Source organism: Desmodus rotundus, chromosome 13 (assembly GCF_022682495.2).
Source record: "Desmodus rotundus isolate HL8 chromosome 13, HLdesRot8A.1, whole genome shotgun sequence".
Classification (NCBI taxonomy): domain Eukaryota; kingdom Metazoa; phylum Chordata; class Mammalia; order Chiroptera; family Phyllostomidae; genus Desmodus; species Desmodus rotundus.
In genome coordinates this window covers 4,850,269-4,859,861 of record NC_071399.1, presented here as the reverse complement: position 1 = coordinate 4,859,861, position 9,593 = coordinate 4,850,269, and the positions used below count along the sequence as shown (strand labels likewise).

At 37.2% G+C, this 9,593-nt stretch overlaps 1 long non-coding RNA gene across 1 annotated transcript; it reads left to right on the top strand.

Moving 5' to 3' along the window:
* Positions 1 to 280: 280 nt before the first annotated feature.
* Positions 281 to 5,855, top strand: LOC123479973 (uncharacterized). Its single transcript, XR_006655809.3, has 3 exons — positions 281 to 428; positions 2,330 to 2,383; positions 4,775 to 5,855. It is a non-coding gene; the product is annotated as an uncharacterized lncRNA (long non-coding RNA).
* The last annotated feature ends 3,738 nt before the right edge of the window (positions 5,856 to 9,593 follow it).

Here is a 9,593-nt window from a genome sequence, read left to right as displayed (position 1 = left end):
TCCTTAGTAATTCTTAAGTTCCCATATGAAACTTTGTCGCCTTGCCTGTATGTGATACCCAAACACTGTAAGATAAAACACTACTAAGACTTCTGAGCCTTTGTCCCTTCTTTCTCATATAACTTACATGGTCACAATAGACATTAAATAACCCAACTCTAAACAACCTGTATAGCTACCATCTTAAGAGAAGAAAAAAAAAAAAAAAAAGACTTCTGTGGGTTTCTCAAGCCTCCTCATTAGGAGCTTCCCACTATGTGGGAAAAGCAGATGTCGTTTAGACCTGCTTCCAAGAGGAAGGGAGGAAGAATGGTTCCCACAGCTGCTCACCCTGGAGCACACTTTCCAACCCTGGCCTCTCAGGGACCCTGCAGGTTGGGGACAGAAGTAGAAAACAGTGGGTTAAGTCAAAGGGTGCTCTTTCTTTGGTAAGTAACCAGAAGTGCCTGGTGAACTTTTCAAGGTCTATCATGCAAATTCACAGCATGCTTTTTCTCTTTTCACTTTGAGTAATTGAGATATTTCTAAGTTGGTTATAAACTACATCTGGGGTATGAATATTAATGCTTATTATTGTGAAAAATATATTGCCCATTTTGAATATTTTATATTTGAATTTTCAATTTGGTTAATTTTCCCCCCCAGAATGTTTAGTAAAGGAAACAAGCGTACCTTTGCCACTCACGATAACTGTTAAAAAGTTCAATAAAATAAAGCTTTTGGCCTGAGGCTAAATAATAGCAAATTTCCAGATGAAAGTCAAGCTACTCTTTGTCCTGAGATCGTGGAAATAGAGATAGAAAAGATCCGTTTGCAGCTGTAACTGCACCTGTCGGCACGCATGACAGCTGTAATGAGTGCGGCTCCCGGAGTTGCAGGGAAAATGAAATCGGGACCTCAGGAGAGCTTATCACTTACAGGAATCTTAAAAGGCTGACAGGCATTTTTATTGGGTACGTGTCACGTCTGCATTGCTCTGCTATGATGGTTCATTCAGCATTGTTGCCATTAATGATGACTTTATGGTAAACGAAGCTCCTTGGCAGTGGTTTCATTAGAAGCACAATGTGAACTACATACATAAGCCATATATGTCATTTCAAATTTTCTAGTACCTCATTGACAAAATTACAAAGAACAGAGAAAGCTAATTTTACTGATATATGCATATGTTATTTAATTCCCCGTACATGCCAATTGTTTAGCTGATATCAGTACAGATCTTTTTCTATTTTGTAGGGGGGGAGCCATTAAGAAAATAGAATCCCCAATACTAACAACATGTAAAGAGTGAACCGGCTTTCAAAAGATAAAAAATAATCCTTATTAAGTCACACTCGTCATTTATCAGTACCTGTGGAAGTATTATGTAAATTAGATACATAAATAAGCATGCACCTAGAAGAGTAAACAGTTGTCTGTGAAGATGCAGGTTTAATTATCTTGAATAATTTGATTCTTATTTCTATAGAAAGCGGTATCTTATATCTGTATGTCAACTCAATTTCAAAAACAGTCTGTGTAACCCATGGATTTCATTGTCTCAAGAAAGAAGTTATATTCCAAGCATTTCAGGATAGATCAGTCTGAGGAAGTCTGGGGATGATATTAATTCTATTGGGTTTTTGCTCCACTTTACTAGACATTATTTATTCACTACACTTTAAGGGTTTAAGAATTCAGATTGTTCCAAGGTGGTTTTAAGAGGAATGTAAATTATTGCTGTGTTTATTTAAATGTGAGGTGTGTATAACTAAGATTATTTTCCCTACCCCATGCCCTTTGTCTAAGTAATCTTGTAAAGGGAAAAAACCACATCTTAATGAAGACAAGTAAAATTAACCACAATTTCATACACACCCAATTTTCTGTCATGTCTCTTACAGAATTAGTCAAAGGCAGAGAACAGTTAACCCCCATTCTAATCAGACAGGTGTAACAGAAACACGAAACCAGTCCCAAGAGCCCGGGGTGACAAGCAAGAAGAAATTAGTGAACCTTCGCTCCTCATAACCTTAACCATTATTGATCATAAACCTGCCCTTAAACTAAAGCATTCCAGACTCTGTGTCAAGAGAGACAGACTCTCTGTCTCTATATCATTCAAATAGTTAAAAGAAACCTCGCCAATTTGAAAAGGAAGCCTGTGTAATCATTTATATATTTAAAAGAAAGAAAAATCTTCTGCAAAATTCCAAAGTTTTGATGAACACAGTGGAGACTGATTATTCTTGCTTTCATGAAATGTATTTCAAATCAAGACAAGAAGCACCTTGGAAAACCACTCACGCTTAGAGCCTTTATTTATTTTCTCCTCTGGGAACCGTAGGGTATTCGGTGAAACAAGGAAATGAAGATGCGGATTTTCAGAGAGAAAAGTAAGGTATGGTTTTGATTTAGCATATAATAAAACACTTAGAACACTCTTTAAACACTTGAATCTGAAAGAATGGCTCTCTAGGTGTACATGAAATTACACAAATCTATTTCCTTTCATTCCCGGGCATAGCTTTAAAGTTTGTGGTGTACAGGAAGCTCAGCGGAGGTGTGTTGATATTCTGAATGACTTCTGCAAGCCTCTCATGGACTCCGGGTAGTTTTAATCAGAGCTGAAGCCCAGGGAACAATTGATTTTGGAAGTCGGGGTAGGAATTCAGGATAATCATAATAAACAATCATGTTAACAACAAAAACAAAGTTATCTTTTAAAATAAATAGTTTAAATAAAAACATCTCTTTGGTAGTGGATGGAGGATCGATTAGAAAAGGTTGTGATTATAAATACTGACATCAGCTCTGAGAGAGCTATCGCTGCCGTCCAAACAAGAAAAAATAAGGGCGCTCCTAAAAGGCAAGCATTAGACTGGGGACAAGTCATGTTTCAGCGATCAGGCATAATCCTGATAGTGTGATATCCCACTAGAACTTTCTTTATGAGGAAAGCAGCTACACGTTAACAACTAAAACCACAATTATCCTCCTTGGGTAGTATTTACACCTGGGGTTGGGTGAACTGTCTTTTAATATAACTGGAATGTCCTGATATCATCTTAAAATGACCATATTTCAAAAAAAATGAGGCACAATGTAATTTTTGTGGCTTTATTTTTTTTTAACTTTTACTTTATTTTTTGCAAAAAGAAATGCTATACACCTCAGGTGTGACCGAGTTAGCAAACACGATGCTCCCCCTAGAATTAAAGAGACGAGGGAGACTGTCACTGGTTTTCTGAGATATATTTCTTGGAAACTTGGTAGAATGATGCTTATTGTATTTCTTATTTCTTAAACATGGTTAAGTGATTTGTTTTTCAGAAATATGTTTAATGTTTTAAAATCTTATCATAAAACCTTAAGGTTACTAAACAGGCACCTAACATAAAAATATGTAAAAATCCAAGGACTTACAAGCTATTCTTCTGGGAAACAGCTCAATGTCTTGATTAGTACACGCTATACCCTTGCGAAGCCCATGGTCTTTGACTGAAGTTCATAGAGACAGGCAGCCCATCAGCTGATCAATGGCACGTATTGAGTAGTTATCACTGCACACTAGTACTTACACGCAATGAAGGCTCATAAATGAAGTTAAAGATTTTTGCCCTTTCTCAAGTAATTTACAAGTGAACAAAACTAGTAAAACAAATATAAGTGAAAACAGAAAGGAATATAACAATTAACCAAATTGTAAGATTATAAAATGTATACGCATATCTAACGGTAGTTCACAGAATGGACGTATTTACATTTAAGATGTGGAGTATAACTATATTTACTATACATGTATTGTTTACCAGCTACAAGTCCCGGGAAAGAAGTTGAGGACACTTAATCAATTCAACGCAATTCTTACCTAAGCTAGTGAAGAAGACAGGCATATACATCTCATTGTAATTCTTTTTCACCACCAGACAATTTCTTTTTTATCAACCATATGCAGGACACTCTGTTAATATACATTGGGATTTAAAAAATGTATGAGATGGGTTTTGTCCACAGTGGATTTGTCATCTAACCATCAAAACAGAACACACACAGGCCATACATGGGGACACACTAAGGGATGCATTGATTATATATGTAAGCAACTGTCACATCGAAGTCAGCAGTGCAGCTAAAGTAGGTTAAGGCCTCCTTCTGTCCCAGGCACTTCACGTGGACTGAGGCCAGTGCTAGCCTGGCTGCAGTATGGGCTACAGGTAGCAAGCACATCACAAAAATAGAGACTGTGCCCCTCTGTGGGTGAAGGGAGCATAATGAGGAATCCAGGACCATGCATAGGGTGAATGAGAGAGAACGAAGACAATTCATTTTGAGGAGTGTGCTGAGTTAAGATTGGGGAAAGGGATAGTTTCATCACAATCACAGGGAAATCGGTGGTGTCCAAGAGGTGTGGACAAGTTACTGACCAGCAAGCCGGGCCCGATGTAGATGCTGGGCTCTCTGAATTGTTTCATGAGGTTTTGCCTGCCCGTGTCGTTTGCCATTCCGTGGCTGTTGTTACTCTAGTCAGCCAAAGACACTGGCTGGAACAGCAAACTCCTTCAGTTGATACCCTTCGCGTGTTTATCGAAGAGAGGTCATTGACACTTTATTATAAAAATGTACTTTTGTGTTTAACATTTGATACCTTCATTTAATTTATTCTCTTTTTAAAAAAATCTTACGGCTATGAGGCATAGCAAAAAAGTCACTTTAAATGTAATTAAACAAATCTCTCATTCCCACTTTACCGCACAATGTCATATACTATTGTCTTCTGTATTCTGTCCAGCTCCACACTGATGGGTACTTGACCGAAGAGGAATTGCTGACCAGGCACCAGCATCTCCCACTTCAAAGTCAAGAAAGAAAAGAAAGAAATCACAAGCTATAGGTCCAAACTTGGAAGGAAGGATTCTTCTTCTTTTTTCTTTCTTTCTTTTTTTCTTCTTCTTTAATTTTTCCATATGAGGGATTTATCTACTTTGATGGAAAGGATGAACTTATGTTTTGTCACCCCGGGAATTCCTGGGGAAATCTGAACCGACCTGGACTCCCATTTAGGAGTCACTTCAGTGGTGTGGGATGGTGTCAGCTGCCCACCCGGCCCAGGCCTTACTGTGGACTGAGGGTGGGAAGTGGAGAAAATCCTCTGGCAGAACCTGCAAAACTCACAGAGAGCAGGCTTTCCAAGAGACTCAGTAGTCTCAGAATGGCGACTTGCCAATAAAGAGCATTAAAATATTATTAAGAAATTAGTTAATTTTATGAGAACTTCATTGAGAATATTACCATCAGCATTATGTCTCTTTTTGTAAACTGATACAGTTTCTTGTGTCTCAATTTTTTATCTATTTTACTTCATGAAGAGCAATTTTATAATTTATCCTATTTTTTTGATAAAGCATAATTTAGGAGTTTCTAATGTCTGCTTCTATTTTGATTTATTCAGCCCAAAATGGGTCAAACATTTGTTTTAGTCAATTTTTTTTCTATGTTCTTCAGTGCAAAGTTAATAAAAAAAAAAGTCAGAAAAGAAAATTATTTTACAAATGAGAAATAGAGATGAGACATTACAGAAAGATGGGAGTTTAAGAGAAGGCATGAGATGTGTGCAAAATTTTAACTACTTTCCAATTAACAGAATAAAAGATAATATGAAATTTCATACTGCATTTAATATACATAAAATACCCACAATGTTCTAAACACTCTTCATTCTTTTAAACTGGAACGAATTTGTCCACATGGTCCAAGGACAGACATATTTGGTAACTTCAGTTCATGCTTCTTTGTAAACTTAACCCGTAGAAGCAGCATCCTTAAACAGAAAATCCTCCAGACATTTAAAGATGCATTGTGTAAGGGAGGAGGAGTAGGCTGAAAATGACCTGCAGCCTGTGAGTGGTACCTTATAAGGAACCAAGTCTTTGCAATGTGAGCAAGTTTAGGATCTGGACATGTGGGGGTTGTTCTGGGCCCTCCAACCTCTGACAAGTGTCCTTATAAGAGAAAAGCAGGGGAGAGCTTTGGAACATCACACACATCAGCGAAGGTTACATGAGGAGGGAGGCAGAGCCTGGAGTAGCGGAGCCACCGACCGAAGAACCTCGAGGACTGCTGGCAGCCACCGGAAGCTCTAGGAGGCAAGGAGCAGAGAAAATAGAAAGGGACATTTAAGTTACTGGATCTGGGAAAGAATTATGACACTTCCATCCCATTAAATCCTGCTAAAATTTGGAATCATATTTTCTTATTTCCCTTGAATCCACCTATATCCACACTCCTAAAAATGTCATTTATTCACGCAACAGATATTTATCAAGAGCCAACACAGGGCCAGATTCTGGGGAATATAAGGTGTCTGTGGAGTTTATATTCTATGAGAGCACATAGGCATTGGGTAACAATTTGACTTAGTTGTTAATTGAATGAACTTGTTGTGAGTACTATGAAGAAACATAAGGTGGTACAATAATGGGCTGTTGAGCAACTTAAAGTCACCGAAACTTTGTTTTCTTTTATTCTGTTTTGACTTGCTAAGCAAGGTTTTCAGAACGTGTAGATAAATAAGGTATTGTGTCTGGCACACAGTAGCTTATTAAAAACAAGACTCCCCTTGTATATTTTTCTATATTTAGACTTTTTTCCTTCTAATAAGATAGAGAATAGAGCCCTGACGACAGAATTCTTCTCTCTTCACAAGTATGCTTGCCTTTGTATTGTCAGCTGGTGGTCAACTGTCCTGGGTGGCAATTCAGTGCCAACAGGGATTCCCAATTTGAGGTGTATAGAAGAAGCAAACTTTATTCAGTGCAAAACAGCTCAATAGTGATACAGAATGACTGTGAAAACAGCATGTCTTTGAGGTCTTTGAGGTCTTTGAGGCAGCCCCACCGCCAGCCCCTCTCTGCCTAGAGAGCTCTGCTCTGCATCTTGCTGGCCTGCTCCACTCTGCTCTGGGGAGACATCTGCCATGTTTCAGGTCGGCCAGGCAAATGCAGACTGAATTCAGTCTTCAGGGGAAAGGAAAGGGCACTCTCCAAGCAGGAAGTCCCCACCCCTTGTCCCTGACTGACCTGTCCTCATGCAAGTGAGGACTCCAAATCCTTGCAGTTTGGTTGTTCCAAAAGGCACTGTTGTGATTGGTCAGCATGGAGCTGCTTTGATTGATTAGTGAAGAAGCTGATGGAATACATCTGTGTGGCTCCTATTGGACGGGGAAAGCCTCAGTCCTATTGGCTGAAATAAGATTCCAGGACCCCTCATAAGGACTGCTCAGCTGGCAGGCAGTTCAGTGCGAGTTTCCCTCAGAAGTGCATTTTTCATGGGAGGCCTCTGTGTAGAAATGGCTGCTAGGCTGTGTTTTTCTTTCTTTCTTTCTTTCTTTCTTTCTTTCTTTCTTTCTTTCTTTCTTTCTTTCTTTCTTTCTTTCTTTCTTTCTTTCTTTCTTTCTCTCTCTCTCTCTCTCTCTTCTTTTTTAATTTGATGCCAGCTAGCCATGAGGAGCCCTTCTTAGTATGTATCTTCTTTCTCAGGGTCCACAATATTATCCTTAATTCATAACTTTAGAAAAAGAATGTAATGATAGTTTATAACATATTTTTCTACATCCGGTCCCTTAGTATTTATTCTTCCTGAACTATAAATTATGTGACTACATTATGGCCTCTCTATAAACTATCAGAAAAAAGTTATCTGTAGGGTGTGACTGCTTACCAGATTCCCCTGGTAATGAATAGCTTCCTAAAAACAGGGATTATTTTCAACTTTCATATTTATTTAAAGCTTTCAGCAAACCCTAAATTTCACTCTGAAGTATACATGGTAAACCCTAGTTGAACAAATTTTATGCCACAAAATCCAAGGAAAATATATTTCTTAATTGGGGTATTTACCAAAGAAGAAGCATTTTAAAAATGGCCACATAAGATGAATCAACAGAGTTAAAAACAAAACAATTGTTAAAATAACTGGTTTAGAATTAAGATCCAAATTATACTCTACTTCTGATTAAATAAAACATATAAAATTGACATTTTGTCATAGTTTAACATCAATCTGTATGAACCTAAAGCCAGTGAAACTGGGTCAAAGTCACCACATAATCTATATTTGAAAATAATATAGCAAATTCTTTTTTCCTTATTTAAGTATTTTTATTGATTATGCTATTACAGTTTTCCCAATGTTCCCCCTTTATCACCCCTCTGCCCTGAATCCCCAAACCCTGCAGCATTACCCCCCTTAGTTCATGTCCATGGGTTGTACATATAAGTTCTTTGAATTCTCGGTTTCCTATGCCATTTTTGACTTCTCCCCATCTATTTTATGCCTACCAATTATGCTTCTTCCCTGTACCTTTTTCCCCCATTTCTCCCTTCCCCCTCCCCACTGAAAACCCTCCATGTGATGTCCATTTCTCTGATTCTGTTGCTGTTCTAGTTATTTGCTCAGTTTTTGTTGTCATTGTTTTTCTTTTTTTTTAGGTTCATTTGTTGATAGTTGTGAGTTTGTTGTCATTTTATTGTTCATAGTTTTTGATCTTCTTCAATTTCTTAGATAAGTCCCTTTAACATTGCATATAATAAGGGCTTGATGCCTGCAAGTCAAAGGGTTGCCAGTTTGATTCCCTGTCAGGGCAGATGCCTGGGTTGCAGGCCAGGTCCCCAGTAGGGGGCATGCAAGAGGCAATCACACATTTGATGCTTCTCCCCCTCTCATTCTCCTTCCCTTCCCCTCTCTCTAAAAATAAATAAATAAAATATAGTAAATTTTTATTAAGGTGTTCTATTTTAATGAATTTTTCTTATTGGCTTATTATGTTAGTTTATGTAAATTAAACAGATTAAGTATATCCATGGGTATAGAAGAAATCACTTCCTATTATATTCAGTACTGTCCTAGAATCAGCTCAGGGCACTTACAAGCTTCTTCTCCCCAGATTATTTACACTGTTTCTAGAGCTGCTTTAGGTGCTAAAATAGTTAATTACACTACCGATAAAAATTCAATAAATGCCTGTCAATATAGAATTAGGTGACATATATTTTTTTAATTGAGGGTTAAACAAGAATTACCTTAAATGTTTAGCTATAGTCATTGAGGGAAAATGATGGTTATAGCTTGCAAAAAATCTGTGTGAAAGAATACAGAGTAAGACCATAGTGTTGCTTTTGACTAGAAAATTAAAAGAATGAAAAGTAGAGACATTTCAAATAAAGAGAAAAATGTCTCAATGTGACTAAGGAAATAACAATAGATCTGTTACTTTTCTTACAGTACAGCACAATTGTCTGACACAATTATAATTAAAGGCAAACTATTGAAAAGTAAAAAATTAGTTCAGTTTCTCAGAATTACCATGGAGAATGTTTTTATTTTCATTATTTATATATACATATACACACATATGTGTATATATGTGTGAGTATATATATTCACATACTCATATACACATATATATACACACATATACAAACACACACACTACCTGTTGATATACGCTGAAGGTAAAAAATTTAAAGAACCATTTCAATGATCTGTCCCCATAAAATAAATAATTGATGGTACTCATCTCCAAAGGAGTAAAATAATAATAATAATAATAA